The sequence below is a fragment of the Microtus ochrogaster genome, chromosome 10 (assembly GCF_000317375.1).
Source record: "Microtus ochrogaster isolate Prairie Vole_2 chromosome 10, MicOch1.0, whole genome shotgun sequence".
In the NCBI taxonomy this organism is placed as follows: Eukaryota; Metazoa; Chordata; class Mammalia; order Rodentia; family Cricetidae; genus Microtus; species Microtus ochrogaster.
In genome coordinates this window covers 10,579,960-10,607,274 of record NC_022016.1, presented here as the reverse complement: position 1 = coordinate 10,607,274, position 27,315 = coordinate 10,579,960, and positions in this window count along the sequence as shown.

Below are 27,315 nucleotides of genomic sequence, written 5' to 3'. Positions count from 1 at the left end.
TGGCAATAACAAATTCGGAAGGAAGTGAAGGGAATATGAAATTCTGCTAGCAGCGTGAATGATTTGCTGTTAGCATGGGGCCCAATAACACTACAAAGCTATAAACTTTGTCGATCTAGATTGCCCAGTTAGGTGGCAGCGATGCAATTTGTCTTTTCTGAAGCTACCTGCTGCTTGCTAGCTCCATCTCCTGTCACAGCCTATTAGCTCCCCAAGAAAATTGGTAGGAAATTGCCTACAGATTGTAGGAAATTGCATCTCCAGGCCCTGGAAAAAATGTAGGCTAGCACAACACTGACCCTCCCAGAGCAGCTATTAATACAGCAGAAACTGCCCTTTGACTTTCTGGGAAACGACTTTGCTATTTGTTAAATAAAGCCTGTATTACATGTGGCTGACGGAGGGTGCAAATGATTATCCTAGTGAAGACTCATTGCTGGTCTGCTTCGGAGACCTTAAATATTAGTTAGAAGTTGTTGTTGTTTGGTTTGGGTTTTGATTTGTTTGTTTTAGGTAAGGAGGGTTTTTGCACTGGACCAATGCAGGGAGAAAACAATTCAGCCAGTTTTTATTTTTAGCAAACACCTTTTTATTTTCCTGTGTTAAAATACAAGAAGTAAATTATGGCAAGAAAATGTTCAGGAGTCTCTGAGGCAAAAGTCCAGGAAGTCCATGTTTCAAAGATGTGATTTAAAAACAGAGCCAGCACATTTGAGCCTGTTCTTTCTCCTTCTGTGCTCCTGTGTACACATACGGACTTTTTTTTCTCCACTTCCTAATTGCATTTTACAATTTCATCTATTTCTACTTACTTCTGAGCTTTTTTTCTTTATAGACTATCCCTACTTGTTCAGACATTAAGATATTTCACTGTTTAGCTGAGTTATATATCATGTGTATTTTAAGTATCATTAACTTTATGTTACAACAAATAAAAAGATGAATAAATAAATAAATCCCCTGATATGGTATTTACAGGCTAACACTTCTCCTGAACAAGATCGGAGCTCACCACCAACTCCAGCCAGACTGGGAAGGAACAAGCATAGGACCAAACTAATCCCTCTGAATGTGGTTGACAAGTTTTTGGCTGGGGCAGACTGAGGGGCCACTGGTAGTGGCACTGGGATTTGTCTCTACTGCAGTACTGTTTTTTTTTTTGGGGGGGGGATCCTATTCTCTTTGGATGTATACCTTGCTTAGCCTAGATGTAGTAGGGAGGGCCTTGGACCTTCCACAAAGTAAAGTGCCTTACCCTCTCTTATGATTAGAGGTGGTGGGGTGAGAGGGTGTGTGGAGGGAGTGGGAGGAGGGGTGGGAGTGGGAATTTGGATTGGTATTTTTTTTTTAAAATCTAATAAATTTTAAAAAATGACAAAAAAAAAGATCTGAGCTCCTATTTGAAAGCCACGTTTGGTACAACAGAACAGAGACTTAGCTGATCCTGACTGGGGAGGGCACCTTGGTACTGCTGCTATCCTTTTGGTGCTGTTCCTACAGCATTGGCTCGACTCTTCCTTGCTATTGCATCATTTATTTTCGATGCTGTTGGGGATGAGTCCTCATCTGACAGGAACTAGCAGGTGAGGATCTTCATTTTTATAAAGGTGAAAGGTATAAGCCATGTAGACAAGGAGAAGCCCCACTTAAGAGCAAAATAACCCTCTCAAATATGGCCACCCAAGAGTATACACAACAGAAAAAAAGTCCATTCATTTCTATTGCTTAAGATTTGTGATCAAAATTGCTTCTGCATTTGGCTGTTCTTCTCTTGAGAAGTGCAACATCACCCCTTTTGTTATTTGCATAGATTAAAAACCTGTTGAAGGAGATTCATGTCAGCTTTTCCAGGGTAGTGAGCTTTCTTCAGCCTAACTGCTTTCTTACGTTAGCTTCTTTCTTCTGAAAAGAAAAACTGGATACCGTGTCATTTTTGAGTGCTGAATTCAGCTCAGGAATTTCTAATTTTCATACTTTAGCTTTGTGATCTTGGATCTCTTCAATTATTTCATCAGTTTTCCTACCTTTAAAGTAATGATATTCCGTAAGAAACATTTCACATCTAACCTTCCGTGCTATAAGCAAGAACCAGGATGTATGGCTGAAGACTGAGCTGTTCATCACAAATCAGGGACCAAGACCCCTGTCTCTGTGTCTCTCCCTCTCCTTTTTTCTTTTAAGAAACAGTCCCATATGTAGCCCAGGTAGGATTGACCTCAAATTGTAATTCTCCTGCCTCAGCTTTTGGAATGTTGAGAATATAGTCATGTTTTACCACACTACACGAAACGACTTCTTTCTTGTGCTGACTGCCTGTTTTTGAAAAAAAAAAAAAAGGTGCTGTTTGCCCCCTCCAAAGTGTCTTGCAGTTATTTAGACACAACGTGCCACCAACTACTTACTAATCACGACTTGCTGTAGCTACTGAAGAAATCCAAGGCATTTTTAAAACAGGACACATAGAGACCCAAACTTTAAGAGAGAGTGGACACTGACTGAGTGGCAAAAGGCCCATTTTAAGTCAACTGTAGAATTTTGTTCTGCAGGAAACAGAATGTGAGAACTAAAATCAATAGAGACCCAGGTGACTGTGAAACCTTGCTTTCCTTAAAGAAGCAAGACACAAATATTATAGTGTGAGTTTATTGGTAGGAATTATCCAGAATAGATAAACTCAGAGAGAGGTTTTATGGTGATTGCCAGAGCCACAGAAGCAGGAGAAGGGTAGGATTCCTTGAAGAGCCTGGTTTTGTTTTGGAGAGATGACAATGTTTTTACCACTGGAGAAAACTAGAACACCTTGTGAATTTACAAATGATTCTGAAAAGTACACTATTCAAGTACACTGTAACATGATCCATTTTACAGGATGCAGTAAAAGAAAACAAAGAGATCTGGTTAAGTTGACAAAGGAATGCATACGAAAAACTGAACCACTTAAAACATAAGACAAAGACCATTGTTCAGGCAAGATAGCTTTTGCCACCTACAACTAACCTTTTTTACCTGCTTTCTGTGGCACCAGCACCCTCAGTCCCACAGTTTCAGAGCTGGTACTCAGATGGCTTAAAGATATTTTGGTTTTCACACAATTTATGGGCACCACTTTTTCAATGTGAGTTTTCTGGTGTCCAGTCTTTGAAAAGTTCCAGCATTTTCCAGCTGAAAGAGACCTTAGCCTTCCCTGAGCAAATGGCAATTCTTGACACTTTGAGGAGTCCTCCTCACCTACTTGAGAGCCACAGGTCCTCACTAGCCTTAGGGCGGCAGTGCTCAGTAACCCTCCCTGAAATAGCTCTGGTCCATTTCACACCAGTTCCCTTCTCTTCCTATCTGGACGTTTTTCAGTAGTCTACCCATTCCTCATCACCAGTCATGTGATCTTAGCCTGTCTGGTTGCTTCCACATTTGCATATTGAGTCATCTCCATGGGTGAGGACTTCACTATATTCCAAATCCAAGAGTCTCCATGTAGATGGCAGATTTGGGCCTATAAACCTGGAGCTGCAGTAACAGTTTGCCACTCAGTAGGAAAAAAAAAAATGCCTAGAAATAAAACAAGTGTAAAGAAAAGCAGAACCCAGCATTGGAGAGGTAGCTTCAGAAGGGTCATCCCTGGGGTCTCACGGTGCTGCCAACTTAATACTAAATTTTCCCCTGGCCCTGTACATTTCATGAGTCAGTCATTTCTCCTCTTTTGCTTCAATTTGTCTGATCCATCTTTGGATCACTTGTTATTGAGGGACTCCTGTGCTAAACATTCTTAGTTTCTCTTTGTTGTGTCTGCAGTGTCCCCTGAGGCTTGGGTAAAGCCAGATGTTTTCTAAGAGACTGTTATGTCTTATTTTTTAACAATAGCATTCACCATTTTATTTATTATTCCACTTTCAACAGATTTATTAAGCAGTACAACAGAAGTAGATATTTAAAAAGTGAGACTGTGTTTGCTTCCGAGGAGACATATTTATAGAAAACCTTATGCTAGGCAATTTGCATGATTTGTATTTTCCTTAATCTTTCTATTAGTCTTGTGAGATGAGTACACTTGCATTTTATAGATGAAGAAAATGAAGATCATGGGAGATTGGAGGCTTTAAAAGTATTCGAAGACATAAGACAAAAGTTGGCTCATTTGGCCATTACATCAGACATTGATTTCTTTTAATATAGTCTCTTCAGCATTGTAGTTCATGGATCTTTTTTGTCTCTTCTATTAGACCCAAATCCTCAAGAATGGGATCCATGACTTCCAAGCTTTTCAATTAGCCACAACTTTGGTTATGATCTTTTAATGATGATTGAACTCAGTAGGTATTTGGGGGTATGACTTAATAGGTTGATGAGTGAACCCCAGCCATGTATCCTCTGAAATCCAATCAGAACATCTAAATATCCAGATTCAGGGAAGCTAGAAATGCCAAAATACTATATCTGAAGCTTACCATACAACTGTTTGTTTGATGCATCACCTCCATCAAGTTGGGGGAGGATACTGAGCTATGAGGATACAGAACTAAATACAGAGTTGCTACTAAATGATTAGGTCAGGAGCAAGGTTTCTATAAAATTGACAAAAGTAAGTTATTTTAAACAAATTGAATAATTACTTTAATTTTCTCTCCTATATTCTTTCCCTTAGCTAGAGTGGTATTGATGGTCATGCCTATTTGGAATCTACATAAAAGATGTATGGAGACACTGTACCTTGTGAGATTTATTTAGGACGAAAATTGCTTAAGATACCTTCCATGGGGATGCTAAGAATACAGATTGTTCCCATTTTGATAAATTCACTGAATGTTATACAGATCTGACTCTAAGTTTTTCCATTGTCTCAGTTATTGTTTTATTGTCATGATGATGAACACCATGGCAGAGGCAATATCAGAACCATTTAATTAAGGCTTACTTATAGTTTCAGAAGGTGAGTCCATGATCATCATGGCAGAGTGTGGTGATAGGTAATGCACTAGAGCAGTAGCTGAGAGCTCTCATTGGTCCAAAAGTTGCACAGAGAGAGAGACAGAGAAAAAGAGAAAGAAACTTCAAAGCCTACTCCCAATGACACACCTCCTTCAATAAAATCACACTCCCTCCAACAAGGCGGCACCTGTACTCTTAATCCTTCCCAAACAGTTTCTTTAACTGGGGACCAAACATTCAAATATATGAGCCTGTGCAGGCCATTTCAAACCACCAAACCTACAGTTTCACAATATACTTTGGGTTAATTTTCAGCATTTCATCTATGACACGTGGTTTGAATTTTCTGAGCACTTATTTCATAGAGGGTCTGAAGCTTCTGAGTCACCACAACAACAATGATACTCTGCTTGTATGGTGGCACACTCTTCTAATGGTAGCACACTGGAGAGAGTGGCAAGTGGATCTCTGCAACCATAAGCCTGGCCTGGTCTACATAGCAAGCTCCATAGTGAAATCCTGTCTAAAAAATAGTAAAATAAAATAAATATTGCCTGGCTCTGGTTGCCACCACTGAACTCAAAGAATTTTCCTTGAAGCATTGCTGCTGCCTTGGGTGCAGCTTTTCCCCCAGCAGCTTACAATGTCTGTTGCTTTTCTAATAAACCTTTTTCAGTTTTTTTTTAGGTCATTCCCTGGAGACTCTGACTGACTGTCCCTGAGTGCTGTCTATCATCTTCCGTCTCAACAATTTGGTTCTCCACTACAAAGTACTTTGCATTATCTTTATTGCATTTCCTTTGTAGTCCATTGTGTGATGGGGAAAACAAATTGAGACACTGAAGAAGGTAAATAAGGGGGTTGTATCTAGGTATGTGTCAGTAAGATAACTAGATAAAGAAGGGACAAGTATGAAAAAGCTAATAAAGCTGGTTTCAGCAGGCTTAGACTAGCTTAGATAGTCTTCCAGGATAGCACGCCCAAGACATCGTTGTTCTTTTCTCTAGCAAGCATCAGAGCTGTATGGGTAGTTACACACAGACACATGCGCACACACACACCTACACACACACACACACACACACACACACACACATACAGAGACAGAGACAGAGAGAGATATTCCTGCATTGAATGTATCTAATTAAAGAGGCTGAATTATGGGTAAGAGCAGCTTCTAAGAAACCCTCTGCCTCCTCCAGGAAGGAGACCATCCCATAGCTCTTCAGTTTGGATGAGGAGAGAAGCAATAGAGTAGAGTTTATGAGTCCAGACAGGAGAGGTAGCCTCTTAACTTAGCTCAGCTCAGTCTGCCCTCCTCCTGTTTTACACTTCTACTTTTTGCCTGCAGAAATAAACCTCCGTCCTTTGTGCACCTTCCCTGTATGGTGTGAGCTCTCCACTGGGACCACAAGGACTGAAACTCTGCCCTTGAGATTAGAAGGTATGAGGCAGTGTATTAGTGTTTTAGTTTTTCTCTCAAGTATTTAGTAAGTACAGTTGAAATTATTTATACAGAACTAACAAACTATTGTTACTGTAAAGAGATAGGTCAAGGATAGAGATAAAAATGTAAGGGAAATATAGAGGTTTATCAGATAGTTATAATTCAACATCTTTGAGTGTTTTGTGACATGTAATATTTTCCATTAAGTTTTTAAATGTGTTGTGATTCTTTTTGTTTTAAGACATAGACATTAAGTATTCCATTTACTGAAAGCGTCCGGCTTTACCACATCTGAATTTGCCCTGCCTGAGAATAATGATACTAAGCGATTTTTCTAAGTCCAATTCTTAAAACACATGTGGGCTTCAGCTTCTAGGTTTCCCCTTGAGAGGTATTCCCTTTGGTTTCCTTTGGGAGCAGAAACAGGGCCAGGCATGTTTGCCATCCATGTTTGCAAATGTCAGAGTGGTAAGAACACTCCTGCTTTCTGATGCTGGGGCTGTTTGTTTGTGCTCCATGTAACTTCATCTTCTCTGACTGAGAGAGGACATCATCATTACCAGTGAGCAATGCGCCAGGCCAGGCTTCTCGACTTAGCATAAAGCATTAAATGAGAATGTTGTGATGGAGTACTATTAACTAGCTTATACACAAAGGGGCCACACTCATGTGGATAATGAATGACAGAGCTGCAGTTAGAGTTTCCTGACTTTCCAACTGTATATGCAATTTGCAAGTTTATAATCCTACATAGAGAGTTGACAGAGAACACACATGGGCTTCTTACCCATGCTAATGAGAATCACTAGTTTTGCTGGAATAGTTAAGCAAATACCAAATCATACCTTAAATAAATCCAAACACTTATCCATTGAGTAACATTGATTGTGAATAACATTTTTTTTTAAATCTGAAATGTAACTCCTTGGCTTGGTGTGTGTGTTTCTTATTTTTATAATTTAAAGCAAAGGAGGGTTAATCCAATAACCCTATTCTTATTGTAAAACCACATTCCTCAGAAAACCCAGGCTTGACACTCAAAAGGCACAAGGTCAGAAGAATATTTTCTCTTTGTTTAGTGTGCTTTTTTCCCCACTGAACTTTTGTTCTTCCTCATGGAATTAAACTGTTAAGTAAATTGCAAACAGTTCCCCAGTGGGAAGCAGTGTCTGGCCTCTTCTATTGCCCCCCACAGTCATTGACATTTCCTGTGTAAATAACAGCAGTGGACTCTGTACAGTCAAGGGTGGGAATTGAGGAAATCATAAGCTCCCTTGCCTGGATAGAACATTTTACACTCTTCAGACTGAGATGGTCCAAGGAACAAAAGAAGAGCAGTTGACTGATAATTCTTGGTTGTGTTTCAGTCCACTTCTCTCGACAGCTCCTGATTCTCCTGACCTAGGCACCCTTGTACTGACTGTTTTCCATAGGACTTGGCACCTATGAATCAATGTAGACCATATTTATTTATTGTGATTCACTTCACTATTTGTCTCTTCCTGCTGGAATGGAAGATGTAAGTGGATAGGAATTCTTGTCTGGGTGGATCCCAAGCCCCTAAAATAGCACCTGACACATGCTGGGAAATTGAGAAACACTTTTTGAATGAGCGCATGCTTTGTGTCAGCATTTGGGTAAAGGCAGAATATGACATACCCTTTTCTTAGGAACTTAAATGCTTTTTCTCTGTGGATTGAAATTTTAGAATAATGGCACTAACTGCTTGTATAGTTTCTTCTTGTCCTTACTATCAGAATATTGATTTTTTTTAAATGTGTGTTTTGAGATCACAAACAGGCTCCTGATCAAGGTGACATCCCAGCACTTCTCACACATTTCTTTTACTTTTGGTCAGCGAAGTGGAAGGAAGACCTTATTGAGAGGATGTAGGAAAGCTTTTCTTTCCCCGTGTTGGCATCCTTGTTACCTCTGATCACATGCTTTTTCTTTCTGTTTGAAATAAGGATATGATGTCTGGAGGCATACTTTGTTTTTATTGATATTGGTGATGAGATGTGGCAGAGCGAAGATAGTATAGGATGGGTGACTCCTGACTTGTTGCATGGAAGAAGTAAAACTCCTTGATTATGCCTTTTTATACAGATCTGTGTTATACTGACTGGGAATAAGCAAAGAAAATAGACTCAAATTAAGTCAAAACTTAACTAAATGGCTTAAATACTCATCATAATCATAATCTTTCCAAATTTATGCTTACTTAATAAATTCAACATGCTGGTGTTTTTAGGATGTCCTTCTGTATGCTATGAATGTATGCTGCTTTTATTGGTTGATGAATAAAGATGCTTTGGTATATGGCAGGGAAGAATATAGTTAGGTGGAAAATCCAAGCAGAATACAGGGAAAAAGAAGCCAGAGTTGAAGGAGACACCATCCAGCTACCCAAGGAACAACATGCCAGAGCACCACCATGGGTCATGGGTCAAATGGCAATACACAGATTAATAGAAATGGGTTAACTTAAATGTTAGAGCTAGCTAGTAATAAGCTAATAAGTTAATTGGCCAAACATTTATAATAAATATTAAGTCACTGAATGATTATTTGGGAACTACTGGGCAGGAGAGAAACTTCCGATCACATTTTTGTACCAACTTTGAGCTCTCAAATTTTCATAAAGCCTAAGAAAGCTTAACAAATGGCTTCTAGACACACAAGAACAGAGCCTAAAGCAAGTTCATAGTGTCCCTCATTGCAGGCAGTGGTGCGGAACTGTGTCTGCTGGCACCAACATGGCAGAACCCCGCAGTCTCTCATGGCTGCCATACAAAGAGGTTCCTCCCAGCCACTGCCTACGGACTTGATAACACAGCTACTTTCTACATGGCAGCCCACAGCCTCATACACTGGCTGCTGTAAAGAGGTTTCTCCCAACCTCTGTTGCTTGTTGCTTGTTGCCACCTCTGCCATGTTGAAAAACTGAGCAGGCAGATCAAACAGTCAAAGCTGCCATTTTGGTCCTAGCCATGCCTCCTTACCAGTTTAAAGAAGTGATAGGAAAAAGATTACAGGTAAAAAATAAAGACAGATTCAGAAAAAACAAAACAAAGCAAAAGAACAGCAACAACAACAAACCCCTCTAAACTGGTCACATCATGTTTATAAATGTACATATAGGCTTGGGGAAAAAAGAAAGAAAATGGATATAGGCAGTTACAGAAAGAAATGAATAGTTTAAAAAAATAAACAAAGTCTTTAAAGAGACATTAAAGTAATATAGAAGAAAAAAGCCACGTAAAGATAGGAAATACACAAGGAGTCTGAATTCTATAGTATTGTGTTGGCTTTGAAATTTTTGGTTACTGAAAAACAAAGAATAGCTGCTGAAAGGCATGAGACTGAAAGAGATACTGATAAAACATACCCACCTAAATATTTTTTACAATGCCTTAACTTTAAAAGAAAATTCAACAAGTATATTTGTAAAATGAAACTTAAAAGATGCATTGCTTTGGAGAAGCAGTTCTGCTTTTGTTTCCATAGAAGGTGAGAAAATATGGATTCCCTTCAGTCTAATATGGTTTCATCAAACAAGGCCTCCTGAAAAGTCTCCAATGGGAACAATGACCCAGGAGATCCAACATTCATATTGACTTCAAGGCTCCTGGCTGAGATGGACCAACCCACCAAATACCACAGTTAGACAGGACTTGATCATAATTCTGAAGTTTCTCAGGATCCCCATAAGATTACCAGCATCCCCAAACAGCAGAAGTAGTATAGAAAACTACACTCAAATTTAAATATTGTTTATAAATAATTGCTTACATTTGAAGTGGGGTGGTTATAAATGGTTAATGGTCATAGACAATCTTTTTCTAGAGAATAAAAGGGTTATATGTTATAGAGATGATAAAAAGGTAGATTATTGAATCTAAGTTAAAAAACTGTTAATCTCAAAATACTTTACATTGGCATGAATTTTGGCTTACTGACATAAATTTAAGGTCAATTTTGTTATACTGTATGTATGTTTCTACTCTTGTTTAAGGTATTATGCTAATGCAGCTCATTTAAAAATGTAATGTATAGTTAAGAAATACAAATTAATAGTAATCTATACTAGTCACACAGAGTCATGTTAGGTAGGTTTTCTAGATATACAGAGAAACATTTCAAAGACCTACAGAATATTTTAATACTTTAAGAACTTAGAATTTTCTTGATAGTGAGACATGTCTGCTCCTGGCAGCACCAATTACTTCAAAAGACTAATGGGCATCAAAGAAATTTCTTATAGAGTTTGCTTTCAATGTGACAAGGCTAGCCATTTGGGCAAGAAACTGCTCTTGCCTGGACTGCTTGACAGTATGCTGTATGAACTGGACATACAGGATCCACAGAAAAATGACTGCTGAACTTTGTGAAAACAAGGTAGAATGGTCCTTCAGGGTTCCTGCTTCACAGAGGAAACTTTCATGCATCTATAGGACACAGAGAAAAATGACTGACAAACTGCCAACATAGGTGAAACAGTCTCAAATTTTCTGCTTCATTAAGAAGTCTGCCAAATACTTTAGGCCTATAGGCTGAAATTGGATTCCTCAACATTACAGAAGAACTTTGGGTGACTGTCCAGGCAGCCAGATATCTCTGTCATTTCTAGAGTTTTTGGAAGCTGCTTACAATGTACTTCCTATTTACTGAAGTCTTTGATGGGGGTTGAAGATTAGATGCTTATAATTGCAGTTTTCTTTATTTATGATAAAAGATAAATTAGATCCAAATCTTTAGATTCACAAACATAGGATTGATGATAGCATATTTTATTTAATTTTGCTATATGCAAATAGACTTAATATTATAACTGTAATTCTTGCTTGATACCTGTTTTGTTATATGTAATTTTGCAATGTTAAAGTTAAAAGCTTACTTTTTAGTTAGATACAAAATGGAAAAAGATGTGGGATATCTTTCTGTATGCTGCAAATATGTTTTGCTTTTGATAGTTGCTGAATAAAGCTACTTTGGCCTATGGCAGGGCAGAATATAGCTAGACAAGAAATTCAAACAGAGATACAGGAAGAAAGAAGGCAGAGTTGGAGGAGATGCCATCCAGCTGCCCAAGGAACAACATACACAGAACACCACATGGCAATACACTGATTAATAGAAAATGGTTAATTTTATTGTAAGAGTTAGTTAGTAATAAGCCTGAGCAATCAGCCAAACATTTATAATTAATATTAAGTCACTGAATGGTTATTCAGGAATGGGTGGGTGGGAGAGAAATCCCCAGTTATATTGGTGCCTTATTATCATGAACATAGGAGTTCTAAGAAGTTTAAGGATTAGAAAGTTCAACTACAGCAATCAATCAGTACATCAAGGCTTGCAACACTGATGACCAGATGTACCCACCAGATCTGCGCATCTATAGCTGTCCATTTCTATTATTGGCTTATTTGCATGTTCACTCATTTCTTACCTCTCATGACACTAGATTATGATAGTTATGCTTAGGAAAAGTATCATCTGAAATCTGAGGTTTGTGGTTAAAAAGGCTGAATTATTGGGTGGTTGCAGGGGTTCACACAGGGTTCTATATACATGACACATATATAACACCTGAGATTCCTGGAGATTCGGGAAATTTCCTCTTTGCATCTGTCTCAAAATTAGACCAGCATTTAGCGCTCTCATGTATTATTCAAAAGAACCAAATCCAACAACTCCTTTAAAAATCCAGAGTCTCTACAAACCCCAGGATGACTTCAAACTTTGTTCTCGTTCCTCACCCACTAAGCACTGGGCTTACCTACTTAAGCCATCATATCTAATAAGTCTTGATTATTTTGATGTTTGCATGATGGTGCATTTTATGATTTTTTTATATATTATTGAACATACCACATGAAAAAAATCAATTATTTCCCTTAGTTCTGGGAAATTGGATATGTCCTTCTTATAGATTTCTGATTTGGTATTGTGCTTTTTAAAAAGTAATATAAAGTTAATTCCATAAAGAGAATTATGTAGTCTCCTTCTACCATGAACACTCTGAGTAAGGATCATATATATATAAATTATGTTGTCTTATTATAGAACATGGCTCTTTTAAACCGCTTTAAAAATTAAAGAGTACATTTCTCTATGCATTATTCAGAACCCTTAAAAAATAAAAACAACATTTTAAAAGAAAAAAAGCAAACACTTAGTTGGTTCCTTCTCTGCTTTCCTAACTTTGCAGAATGGCTTTGCCACTGCAGCATTTTCAGGACATCTGGGCTGTGAGTGGAAGAGTGAAGGAGAGGAAAGGCAGAAATCCTCAAGGCCATGCCCCTCCTGGTCACCTAGTCTGTTTCAGGAGACTTCCAGTTTGCCTTAGTGGTGGAAAAGCCTTTGATTTAATTGCAGTTCATAAGATTTCTTGGCTTCTAGAATTTTCTTTTATTTCTTTTTTATAAATAAACAAATATAAATATTTATTTGTTTATTTATATTTTATCTATGTGGCGTTCACAGGATAAGGAGTCAGTTCTCTTCTTCTAGCACATGGGTCTTGGGGACTGAAACCACGTTTCCAGGCTTGGCAGCAGTACATTTACTTACTTAGCCAAACCACTTCTTTTCCTTGTTATATTAGAAATCAATCCCTAATTTTCAATGCTTTTTAATACCTTTTGAATAAAAGATTGAGAAGAAGCAAAACAAGGGTTTTCCTCCCCTTTCCTTACACTAAGTCTCCACAATCTCACCCACCGATGACTAGACAAATATCCAGGGAACAAGTGTGACCTTATTTCTCTCTTTAGGAACTATCACATGTTTTCACTATCACATGAAAAAGACGGGGCTCATTCCTACTCCTACCCCCAATGTTCATTCTTTAAAATCTTTTCATGAATATAATCTTGTCATGAGGAATAAATAAACACCACTTGATATTCCTCATGGCTGGGCCTGGTCATACACTAACAGTCCTGCCCACGCAGGCATTCAGGGAGATGAGGAGACTCAGCCTGCTCCTTTCTGTCCTGCAGTCATACCACATGGGTCTAATGACTGGACCACTTAGGATAACCTTTTTTTTTTTTTCTGATCTTCTGTGCATTTTTAGGAGCTACACAGATGGAGGGAATTCTGACAATATAGCACAGAATAAGGCTTGTGGTTAGACCCTTCTCAAGAAGGTTCAATTATTGTTTTCTTCTTTACCCAAATCCAGTGCTAGAGCCAACAGGGTGGTAAAGTTCCCTGTGATGTGTGGAAATATCCTCTCCCCCCACTCACCCTGCTACATGCTAAGTATGAATGTACTGGGAAGCCAGCTTTATGCCAAGGCTGTCTAATCGGACTTTTTCTCCTACAGCCTCATATTTCTGGTATGGCCCAGCTTCTTACTGCCCTTAGCTGCCTTCATTGCTGCTTGCTCGATTTTTACATTCATACTTTTCATTTCTGCCCTCTAGTTCATCCATGCCAACCAAGTCATGAATTTAAATGACATTTAAAATATTTATTTGGCATTCTATCTATGTCCAGAGGAATCACTCTACCTTGTTGCTGGAAATAAAACTTTAGGTTTTTTGGCCATTTTCTCAGTCTTCAAGACAGTGCTTACTTGATTATTTTTCATTTGTTAGCCTCCCTTCTCTCAAATTCTTTTCTTCTTCATGTTCTGTTGGCCAGAGCTACGGGTTTCCAATTTCCCTTTGTTTTCTTACTTCCTCATGTGTGACTTTTTTTTTTAATTAATTCCCCCCTTTCAGTAGGGGTTAAGTCTGACTATGTATCCCTGGTGGGACCAGAGCTTGTAATTCTTTTGCTTCAGCCTACTGAGTGTTTGGATTTCAAGTGGCTAACACTATTCCAAATTCTATTCTTTCACGTCTATTCCTCTTTTCCCCTTCTATATAAGTCTTCCTTCTCTCATTCTCTTCTTTCTTTGCTCCGTCTTTTTTTCTAAAATCTAGAGATTTATAGCCCAAGGCACCGGGAGTTTTAAAGCTGAAGTAAAACAAACAAACAATCAAAAACCCATGGTCTATCAATTCAATGAACAATACATTATGAATTCTCTCTGTTGTGGTTTGCATAAAAATATCTCCTACAGATGAATACCTTTGACTATGCCAGTAGGACCATGTGAGGAGAGGGCAGAGCCTTTAGAAGATGGGACTTAGTGGGAAGAAGTGGGTCCCTGGCCGGGGGTTATGGGTTATGGCTAGATCTGACAATGCTTCCTGAGGATTTTCTTCTGGCTACGACAGCTGTGAGATCATCCTGTTGCCAAGCCTTCCTGCTATGTTGAACCATAAGCCAGAATAAATCCTTCTGGTATGTTCTTATCTAGTGTTCCATCACAACAGTGAAAAAAGTCTAATATACTCACTTTACAGTAATTTTCTTATAAGGAGTTTTAGGCAAAATAAATTCAGGGGCTGGGGAGATGGTTCAGACGGTACAATATTGGATGGATCTAAGTTCAGATAGCTATCACCCATGTAATGATCTGGGCATCACAAAGCCCACCAAGTTCCACCCTGGAACCAAGTGCATAGAGTTGAATTGCTGTGGTTTTCTGTACTAGCCAAAAGAGCAAACTCTGGGTTCATTGAGAAACCCCATCTCAAAAATTAAGGTGGAAAGTGCTAGAGGAAGAATCTGGCTTCAACAAGCACTCATGTGCTCATATACCCACCCCTGATTATAAAATACATCTTACACAAACATAATAACAGAAACTAAATATATTCTTTATACTTTAGTCAGAAGTCAGAGGTCCATCAAGATTGGGTTTGGCAGCAAGCCCAGGTTGGGGAAAGTCGTATGGAGTATGGATGAGAGTAGACTTGCACCTTCTCACTGTTTCCTTACACGATAAAAAAGTGAGAATGCTCTCCCCAGTCACTTTTATAAACAGACTAATCCCATTCACAAGGCCCACCTTCATGGCTTAATAGTCTCCCTATGTGTGAGTCACATTAAAGGTTAAGATTTCACTGTGTGGCTTTTAAGGAGATATATTTAGTCCACTGCATAGGGAATACTGTGTCACAGCTTTTTGTACACAAAAGGCTTTGATTATTAAAGATGCTTTATTAAATGCCTGCTATAATGCAGTGATAGAGGACCTGCAGTGGGTTAGACCCAGCCCTTGTTCATGGAATCTTTATGATTCAGAATTACAAGGCTCTGGTATAGTTCAGTTACTAGCACCAATGTCCTACAAACATATCACACAGGACCTCATTACAGTACCTACTAATTAGAAGAAAAGAAGAGCAAATAGAAAGTTTATTGGAGAGCCATGGATATCATTGAATTGGGAGAATGCTTGCCTGGCCTGCATAAACAAAGCTCTGGGCTTAGTCCCCAGTGGGACATAAATTGATATTGGTGGTATACTAATGCCACATCTATAATCCTTACACACCATGTGTGGAGGCAGGAGGATCATCAAGCATGTATACTGAGTTCAAGGCCAGACTGGCTACATGAGACCATCTTTAAAAAAAATCCACTTTGGGAAGAACACAGACCTTGTCTTACCACCCTGGATTCTCACATGACTTTCAGGGTTTATCCTAACTGTTCATATAGAACACATTTATCTGGTGTCTACTGAATGTTGGGCTCCTGATCTCCATACACTAGTAAATTCTGATCTCAAATAGCTAGTAGCATGGAGGTTTATACATTGAATGCCATAACAAGGCAAAGGGTACAAGGTGCTGAGAAAAAACAGAGAAGAGGGCAGAAATAGGAGGTTTCTGAAAGAGATTGCCATCAGAGGTAGTCTGTACATGGAAGTTCCTCTACAAGAGCCACTACATGAGAAAATTCTGCTGTTTAGAAGCAGTAACTGGAGTAGTCAGTGCCTGGAATTGAGCTTTTGTCTCAGAAACAAAGACTATACAATAATTGCTTACATTTTATATGAGATTGTTTTTAGCCCCAGAAAAAAAAAAGTTGTGAGTAGTTTTCTTGTACAGTATCATTAGCTTTTGCATCCAGGAAGAATGGGGATCTTTATGATTCTCTTTTTCTCTCTACTGTCCCTCCTCATCTTCCTCTCCTCCTTCTTCTCAGTTCTGTCCCACTGTGCAGCCCAGGCCTCTGCAAACTGCTCTTCCTGCCTTGGTCTCCGTGGGAGGGAATCACAGATGTGTTACCATGCAAGGCATAACTTCTCTTGTTAGATAAAAGAATAAACTGATGATGAAGCTCCAAATTCAAATGCAAATCTTCATTACCACAGAGTGAGGAAGCCAATCTCAAAGGATAGAAGAACTGCTTATGATCTCTTTACATTTACAGCTTGGTAACTTCAAACACTTTGTACAGAATCAGCATAGGCTGGTGCAACATGTATTGTATTATGTGTCAGTATTTGAATGCATTCTAATTGGGATAAGGGAAATGATGGCAAAGAGATAATTGTCTCTGCAAGCTCATTTTCCAATTACTAGAAACATAAAGTAGAATACTTTGTTATCTTCGTTAAAACCCAGTCAATTAAGATGACACTTTACCCTGTATTCGAATACATGCTACCTGTTATTTGCACAGAAACACAGGAGATAGCAGATCAAGAGTGGCATTCTGGCTACCCAACACTCTGTATTCCAGTGGTTAGAGCAGGGACTGGATGGCACCTTGATGACTCACTCCTGTGCTCTTCATTGTAAATCACAGCTGCATAAACTGCTGTGGAGTGTGAAGGGTCAGCAGAGTATATACAGAAATCAGCAGTGGCCCGTGGAGTCATCCCAAGACATAATAAACAGTCTGCACTCTCCTTCTCATCATCTGCCAACTCAGGTGTTCTCTGGTGCCAGGGCTTCCTCTCCAGAGCAATATTTCAAATCCAGCAGACCATTGTATTTGGACAGATTTCCTAACTGCACTTTTAATTTTGGAAAAATAGTTTCCAACTTCTTCTGAAAATGTCTCACACACCTGGAGCTTCACTAAGAAAGAACAAAACACTTTTCATAGCACTGAGCTTTGGCTCCTGTTGGTTCTAGTCTGGAAGAATTTCACTAGCTTCAGAGAATGAAAATAAAGCTCATGTCTTATTCTTAGTCAAAATTTGTCACAGAGTCATTAACCGTTTAACTCCTCCCATGACAACTTTGTCCTTTAGTGTGCTTTATTGAGGACCATCCAGGCCAGCATTACCTCGTGTTAAAGAAGGCTTTGCCTGCATGCACCCTCTTCCCTTTCCTGGGACAGTCACAAATCAAGTCTCTGCTCGGGTTGGATGAAAGGACTCTCAGATTTGCTTTGTCAGCAGCCCTTTGGATACTCCACACTCACCTATGAGGTGTTTTAGGACAGTACTTATCAGGAACTCAGGTCAGTAGGCAGCATTCTCCCTGTGTTTCCTGGACATACGAGGGAGAGGGAGAAAAAAGCTTATGAGTCTACCTGAAAACCTTTTTGTTCCCCATTGTATGTAAGATGGACATAGATTTGCCTATCCATTAGGGTTTCCTTGAACAATGACCTAGTCCATTCTCAGAGAAGTAATACCTGATCTTGTGTTGCTAAACATAATACAAATGGGTGGCAAGAAAAACAAAAGCCTTTCACCAAACCAAACAGAAAGCTCATCTTCATAGCCTGTAGTACCTAATCTAGAAGGTCAGTTATTCTTTAGACTGAAAACTGTTTTATCTTTTCTATTCTGAGAGAGAGTTCACAGTCTGACTTGCTAAGTATTAGTCATCCAAGAAGAGGAAAAACCAGAAGCCAAAGATCACTTAGTTCAAAGTCAATAATATTTGATTAAGATAAACAAAGGGATAGACTTCCAAATATTAAAACTTGCTAATGGAGCCATAACTATTAAATGGCTGGTTTTACCTGGAAGTCAAGTGGTTGTGAAAGATAAGGGCACTGACAACAGTCTCAAGGAGAAGATGGGTGTATGACATTGGAGGAGTGGTCTGAACTTACTTTATTGCTACATGGCCTCAATTAAAGCTACAACCAAAGGCGGATCTCTGTGAGTTTGGGGCCAGCCTGGTCTACCAGAGCTAGCTAATTCCAGGACAGGCTCCAAAGCTACAGAAAAACCCTGTCTTGAAAAATCAAACCAAACCAAACCAAACCAAACCAAACCAAACCAAACCAAACCAAAACCAAAAAAAAAAGCCAAAAAACAAAAACAAAACAAAACAAAACAAAAAAAAACAACCCCCCCCCACAGCCAAGTTTTCCCAGTGAAATGGAACAGTAAAGGAATGGTGAGCCTGTTGGTGTTAGGCTACACACGGACCTAAGTTTTCAGCACTGGAGAGACTGAGGCATGAAGACTGTGAGGTGGAAGCTAGTCTAGGCTACACAACTAGATGCTATCACAAACAAAACAAAGCAAAACAAAAAGCAAACGAAAAACAACTAGCTTATGTCAGCCATTCACCTATTGAATTTGAATCATATGTAGGAAAATTTAACAAATTAAACTTAAAGCTAACATGTAGTACTCAGAAAAACCTTAATTACACAATTTCAGGCAACAATTTATATCTTAGCAAATCTTTAGCTTGCTAGTGATAAATTAAATATAAATTTATATTTATGTATGTATAAATATAAAAGACAGGCTTATCTGACCAGATAAGAATAATGTTAAAAAATAATTCATTTTAAAATTCATTGCTTTGCTTGCCAAATAAAGATGTTCAGAGCCTACCCCAGGCCCTGGTTTTCTTTGACCTTTGCATTTCTCCTAAATATTTGAAACTTCCAGTTTCCTCTCCCTTCACATCCTCACAGCACTGCTTCAGTGTAGACCCTCCCCAAAATGTTTCCCAATTTGAGAGATTCCACTTAATCTTCAATCCAAAAGGAAACACATCTTTTGTGGAGGAGTAGACACATTTGGCACATGTGTCCATGGTCTATCTTGGCCCATGTACTTTTTATAGGCAAGACCCACATCATCTCTGCACAGCTGTGATCTCCATTCCTCAGTAAACTCTGAAGAAATGTGAATTGCTTCCTTGTGAACAGATTGGCCCATGCAGTCTGTTGGTTCAAGGTCCACTTTCTTTTCTTTCTTTTCTTTTCTTTCTTTCTTTCTTTCTTTCTTTCTTTCTTTCCTTTTTCTTTTTTTCTTCAGAATTCAGGGATTCTTTTTCTCTCCCTTTTGGAATGTTGTATGTCTCTGGAAATTGTTCACAGCTTGCTAAACCGGGAAGCTGTGCGATTGCTCATTGTATTGCCAACTGTGTAACAGGCAGAATATCAAGGAACTTGCAATTACTTCACACAAATGTCTTTTGTTCTATTTCTCTCTTTCTTTTCCAGTCTATTCTTGCTCCTCCCTTTCTCCCCTTCCCCATCCCTTTCCTTTTACTTCTCCTTTCTTTCCCTCCCACTGTCCTCTATTTTATTTTGAAACAAAACTCGCTAGTGGAACTAAGACACTTATACTACGATCAACAGCAGCGAAGAGCTGAACCAAAGTTGGCCTTCCTCTCTGCCTGGTGACAGCACTGGTTTAGCCAGTGGGAACCAGAAAGAACACTTTGTTCCAGTCTTAGGCTTTTACTTCTTTCTAAAGCTTAGTGTCTCACAGACCTTTTCTGAGAGCCAGATAACAATGTACCTTTTCGGTACTATTTTTTTCCCCGTTGAAATCGCAAACTGAACATTCTCTCTCCTATTGTTCCATCAACAAGGCCAGAATAGCGAGGCGACTTCTCCAGTAGCCCCCTTTTATTTCCTACGATGTCTTTTTTCTTTCTACAACAAAAGAGTACAGGAAAAGGCTCAAGTCCAGAGCATGAATGATGGCTGGTAAAGGCCTCTGTGTGAGGTCTTTGGAAAGATAATCTCTTTGTAAAGATCTGGATGACTGGAATTTCCCTCCCTCTTCCCAGACATCCCCCTTCCCAACCTTCCTCTAATACAAATCCTTAAGCATTAAGTCAGGCGGAAAATGAGTCTGCTCTGCATTTATCATCCTGAATGGCAGTCAACTCCTGCTTAATCTTTCAACATATATTTGTTCAATGGATCAACAGATTGTGTAAGCAGCGTGACGGTTGGGTTCAGAAATGTGTCTGCTCGTGTTTGGTTTGTGCTGAACCGTTGACCATTTTGTTTGTGAATCCATCATAAAATTATATCTCTGAGTTACCCAGCAGCAGGCTGGGGACAGAGGGCAGTGCTCATACAGGCGGAAAGACGATTTAGTCCATGTCGCTTTGCAGCATCTCAGAGTGCTGACTTGTTTCATTTTGTTAATGCTCTCTCCTCATCTTTTCCAACTAGAAAGACTCAAAATTGTGTTCATCTAATCTTTCCCCAGATGTGCCTCTAATATTCTTCCACTAGTCTTTCCCCATTGGAATAAAGATTTCCAGAGTATAAAGCAAGCAAAAAGACAGGCTTAAATATAAATAAAAGGTTAGGAGTTGACATCTTATAACTTTCCTAATTTTATATATGGATATTGATTTGAAACACTGCTCCTCAAAAAAAATTAGAAGGGTTTATTTGGGTGATAAGATTTTAAGGAGTTCATTACTCAGTAAAGCAACTAATCTAACATTTTGAAAGAAGCACATTGTCAGTTATTTCACTGGACTTTCAACCAAACAAACATTATTTATTGAGCATCTGTTACCTTAAAGACTTTGGAGATAACATATATAGAGATGGACACATTTCCTGATTTTAACAAATAAAATTATTCTCTAATAACTTGTAAAAATGGCATACAGTATTTCAAAAGTATGATGAAGACTTATAAATAAAATGGAAAAAAAAACCAAATTTTGTTGAGTTAGAATAGTTAGTGCATAAAAATAAGAATGATTCTCAGGGAAATTTTATTATTTGGGAATTGCTCAATATTACTTATTGAATGACTAATATTCATGAGTACTAGTCATAAAATATAAAGCAGTGAAGATTTACACATATGAGACTTGAGACTGAAGTAGACGTAGGTGGAGAGATGAGGAAAGAAAAGCAGAGTCTTGTCCAACTCATGTCCATTTGAGGTCTGCAGTCCAAACAGTCAAAGTGGAGAAATCTTTAGGTAACAGCATTCCCATACATTTAAAAATAACATGTTCTTGCATTTAGCAACAGAGCACTCATTGTTTTAAAATAATCAAGATAGAATCATGCTTGGATTAGTCAATAATATATCATTTTTAAAAAGATATTGTTGGGGCCTAAGAGATGGCTCAACTATTTATGAATATTTCCTGCTCTTCCAGAGGATCCAAGTTGGTTCCCAGCACTCACACTATGGATAGTGGGAAAGGAGAGGTAGGTTCACAATCACCCATACTTCCAGCTTCTTGACACCTTCTTCTGGCCTCTGTGGTCACCTGAACACATGGTATACACACAAAATCCCACACACATACATTGAAAATAATAAGCAATTTAAAAGTCACTGTTGACAATGCATATCAACTTTTCAGTCATCTTTTTGTGATGCCTGTTGCGTTGTTGACTCCCCCAAGGGTCCTATCAATAACTAGAAAATTGTAACATTTCTAGTACTTATTAGAAAGGTACAGACATTACCATCATTGGTGGAAGGCTAATAACTGGGAGATTCTGCCTCAGTGCCTGAGTCACCTAACTTTTATCTACTTCTCATCTATTTCTGCGGAGCTCAAATAGGTTCTAAGTAGGTGTCCTGTTTAACCAATTGAGAAGCTCCAGAAAACTCAATTTTTCAGGCATATGTTTGACTTTTCTACCACCAAGCAGCTTTTCATTTCTGTCTCATGTCTTGACCTTATTTTTTTTTATTTCTTCCAAATGATAGAAACTCTTCAGAGTTTCTGCATGCCTGTATGTAAGTACATATAGCATGTGTGTAAGTCTGTATTTTTCCGTATGTGAACATGTGTAACTCTGTGTGATGTGCATGTCTCTCTCTCTCTCTGTGTATTGCCTCTCCATAAAAGAAATGATGACTCTTGTTGCTGAATTTCCAAAGTAGTTTTATCAATAATTACTATTTGTTAAGTGCTGCTATACTAAAAGTCAAATAAATTGACAGATGACTGCATGTTGAATACATATCTTAGTATCTATTTTTCAAGTCTAGTTCATTTTGAAATACATCAATTGTCTTGAAGTAATAAGGGATAAAGGCTGTGATGTGGTACCTTAGGTTTTCTCAAATGTTCACTAATGCACCTGAATTTAAGAACAGGCATCTTTGCTTTTGAGAAAGTATATACATTACATATAATGGCTAAAAGCCATCAAAATTCTTCCTTTTCCTATTAAACATATATTATTCTTGTCAAGTATATAATAAAGCCCATGATTAACCTATTGAGTTACAATGGATGTCTATAGAAATGTTTATTACATCCACATTAATATCCCATTAGTTCATCACATTAGTGTTATTATAATTGTTACCACGGATTTGACACTGATTGATACCTAGTGATCAGTTTGTTGCCCTGATTATCTGTGAACAGAAAGCTCAAGAGGAGGTAGAAATTTCCTTTGTGTTTTCTGCTCACCTCCCCCCCCAAAAAGCAAAGAGAACAAATATTTTAACAAAATCATACTACAGAGGCTGAAAGTCAAAGTAAAGATCAATTTTGAAAGGTGCAGTCATTATTCTTGTCAGTCAAGGTAACATTATTCTTTTGGTTTTAATGGCAGAGAGAGCAAGAAGACAAAATTTACTTTATGCAAATGCCCAAGAATGTAGTAACAATTAATAATATAATGAAATCATTACTAGTAATGATAGCTTCAAATCTGTGTCTTTATAACAGATATTTTCCCCAAAGGAGTTTCAATAGGTTTACAAAAGTAATGAATCACTCCTACTTTCCTGTCTATTTGCATAAATTAAGAGAAATTACCCATGGAAGTTGATTTTACCATTTTATAAGGAAAACCATGTTCTACAAATTCAAACTCCTGACTTAATCCCTGACTCTCCAGGCTATAGTAAGGAAGTGGAACCCCATGAGTTAAGATGAGTATTCACCCATATATCTGCAGGGCCTTTGCTTGGAGTATCTGACTCAGCAAATCAGAAATTTAAAAACATAAAGAAAAATAAATTCTACCATGGAAGTTGCCTTAGTTTTATTGCTTTATTCTATCTTCTTGCTTTTCATGAGACCTTCATAATTTTCATGATCCTTGAAACTTTGAAATATATTCTCAGATGATGTGGGAGTCCCCTCTGTGTGCTGTGATTATGATTAATGAATAAAGAAACTGCCTTGGCATGTTGATAGGGCAGAACTTAGGTAGGCAGGAAGGACTGGACTGAATGCTGGAAGAAAGACGGGCAGAGTCAGGGAGACACCATGGTGCCACTACCAGAGTCAACCATGTTGGAACTTTGCTGGTAGGCTAGAACCTCGTGGTGATGCACAGAATAATTGAAATGGGTTGAATTAAGATGTAGGAGTTACCCCAAAAGAAGCTAGAGCTAGTGGGCCAAACAGTGATTTAATTAATAAAGTTTGTGTGTGGTTATTTTTGTTCTGGGTAGCTGGGATGAACAAGCGGCCTCCTCCAACACTCAGATCATTAAGCTTTTGGTTTGATTTTATTTTTTTAACCAAAACCAAGTACAAACAAACAACTACATCATCCCCACTACCACAATGTTGAAGATGGGTGTTGTGTAGCACTTTCCTCCAAGGTTAAAACTTGTTAAGACATAAGATACAACACAAAAATGAACCAATTGTGTATTTTATGACAAGATGTTTACAGGGAAACAGAATAGTCGGATGTTCTAGAGCAGTGTTTTTCAACCTTCCTAATGTTCTGCTCCTGATCCTTTAATGCAGTTCCTCATGTGGTGACCCCAAACCATAAAATTATCTTTATTGCTATTTATTTCATAACTATAATTTTGCTACTGTTATGAATTATAATTCAAATATTGTATTTTCTGAGAGTCTTAGATAACCTCTATGAGGACTGGCAAAAAAGGTATGACCAACAGGTTTGGGCAAGGTGAAACACTCTACCCTGCAGGGAAGCTCCATTAAGACAAGAAGTCAACAACAGAAAATAGTCACAAGAAGCCCTTGACACTGACCAGATTTACCGGGTTCTTTACTTTCCAAGAGTGGACAAGCAATAAAACAAGCTAAGGGACACCCTCAGACAAGCCCAGCAAACTGGAAGAAGCAGAAACCAGTCAAAGTGCCTAGAAGAAACAAAGACCAGCTGAACTGCTTGGAAAAGATGCACTCTAACCTGTTATTCTGCCTCAGGCTATATGGTGTGCTCCAGGTTCCCAGCTTTTCTGAGCTGTCCATCATGATGGCTTTGGTGATGTGGGTATCTTTGAATCATTTGTTTAAGAGATCCCTCACCCATATTCTTGTAAGTAGCCTCAATGAAAGCCACTGGTTCTTCTAGTTGGACACTGGTACAGTTGTTACATTGGTCTGCCATGGCCTCTCTTTCTAGGTTTTGTACACATGTAAGTGTTGCATCACTTCAGAAAATATTTGTCATTTAACAATGGAGAGTCAGAAGCTGTTGGGGTTTTGCACAGAAGGGTAATTTGGCAGCATCTTTATAACATAATAGAGAAATTTTGCTAGAATATCCTGAGTGGGTTTGTCTGGCAGTACCCTTGAAGTATAAATAAACTCTTAATTTGTAAACTGCCAGTGTGATTACAGGGTTCTTTCTTACCACATTCGGAGTAGAAATTCCAGGTGTACAAGGCAGAAGGAAAGAGATACAAGGACATAGCAAGTATATGCAAGGGAAACAGTAGTAATGGCTGTCTTCACCCCAGAACAAGTAGGCAAATGAGGTCAATAGGATAGAATGGACAGAAAAAATGATAGGAGCAGTCATTGAGAAACTCTGATTGACTTGAAGAATATTCATCAGGACTATTAAATGGATATGTTAGAAATAGGAGGCAATAATCCAGATGGAATTCTTGATATAGAAACCTTGCTCTTAGTATAAAAATGGCATGATCAAGAACATTCTTGTGACATTGCAACAAAGGTAAGTTAATCTGCTAATTTGATCTGCAATGCACATTTCTATATAATTGAGGAACTTTATAGAAGAGAGATACAATATCTTGACAATAGAGAAGAAGAGGGAACGTAGTCTATCATCAATTTTTACTGAATATTGAAAGTGAGAATAAAAGAAACCTTGGCTTGAAAAGGTTATTCCTGAAGCAAGGGAGAAAGTAGCTTTAGAGGGGTAATCTTAACCATAGGGGATTTTGAGTTCTGCTGGGCCTGAAATGGAACTGTTGGAATGTAATTAATTTGCATGCAGTTCTCATAATTTTGAAGGTCTGGGACAATCAGTTTTAATAAGTTTAAGAAGATAATAGCTTCTACATTGTCTGTAATGTAACTGAGCTGGTGATGTGTCAGTGAAGTAGAAGGACTTAGTTAGAAGCTCAAGAGTCCAATGAATCTTCCTTTTATTGTGTCCTGGGTGCTTCAGGAGTAGGTAGTATAGGAAATCACTCCTAATAATGTAGACTTCCATTTTGAAATTCTGTAGAAAATATACAAAGAAGAAAGTTAAAAGAGTTATTCTTAAATTTTTATAAGTACTTTGTGACTACACCTGGAAAATGTTTATTTATTACTTTGATTTAGAGAAAATGGAAAAAAGTGGTGGAATTGGCAGTGCTCTTGAGGACCTTTTTCACTCCCTAACACCCATGTAGTAAAACTAGGAAAAGAAGTATGCACTGTTAATCCCAGCATTGGTGCAGGGGAAACAAGAAGTTTCCTGGGGCTTGAGATTCAGCAACTCTAGCTCAAGTGGTGAGATGAAGGTTCAGGAAGAACCCCATCTCAAATAACAAGGTAGAGAGTGATAGAGAAATAAACCTGCTAGGAATATAAGTGGAACCATTTTATATGACTCAGATTCATGTAATGCCTGCAAGATAGGAGCTTGCCACCAGGCCTCGGAGGCAAGCTCTGATGAGTTAATGGCATTTACATGGCATCGCAGATATGATCCAATCCCAAGACAAGCCTTGACATACTAATTAACAAACCCAAGGTGGTGTTAATATGCTAATTAACCAACCCCAATCTGTGAACCCTGTTATTACAAAGCTACTGTTCAGTGAAACAGTACTTCTAGGACCAAAGTAGTCCCCCCAAATGGCAGTGCTGATGACAGTGTCCTAAATAGAAGGACTCTGGCCATAGAAGGGTTGTTATTGGGTAAATAGAAACCTAAAAATGTTTATCACGAATATCCTTTAATCAACCCCCAAAGGTCAGCTGCTTCAGGCAAGGGCGTCTACTTCTGGATCAATCAGACCAGCCCGTAATAGTTTAAAGACCCGTATTCTGCTGACTGTCATATCAAACCTGCTTGCTTCTCTGCCACCTCCTTTCCCCCAAAAGATAGCCTTAACAGTTCGATCCCCACAACAACTTTCTTTCTATCCATGAAGTGGTCTACTTTGGTAGCTTCACTGTGTATCACTTACAAACTGAAAAATTGAAACTTCGGATATGAGCCCTGGAATTGAACTTCTGTGCTTCTGGAGATGAGATTTATCTGACCTCTGAATTGGTATCCAACAGTTAAGAGGAGTTGGCTGATCTAATGTGGTCCTGACTTCTATGATATTTTAACTGTCATTGGACACATATATGTCTGCCTAGTAGTACTAGACACTGGCCTTTGGCTCTCCCAGGTCTTCTGAATCTCTGAGATCAGTGCCACAGCATCTGGCTGGCCACAGCTGAAGGACTTGGGAGTAGACATGGGTCAAGTTTGTAAGCTTATGAAGCATCCTCATTTTTCAGTGGACCCTTCCAGTAATGTTTTCTTCCCTACTAACTGTTCCCTGCTTGAGGGAATATCCAGTTAACTTTTTTTTGTTTTGTTTTGTTTATTTTTTTTTAGTTGTTGAAAAAAATTTCCGCCTCCTACCCATTTCCCATTTCCCTCCCCCTCCTCCCACACATTGCCCCCTCCCC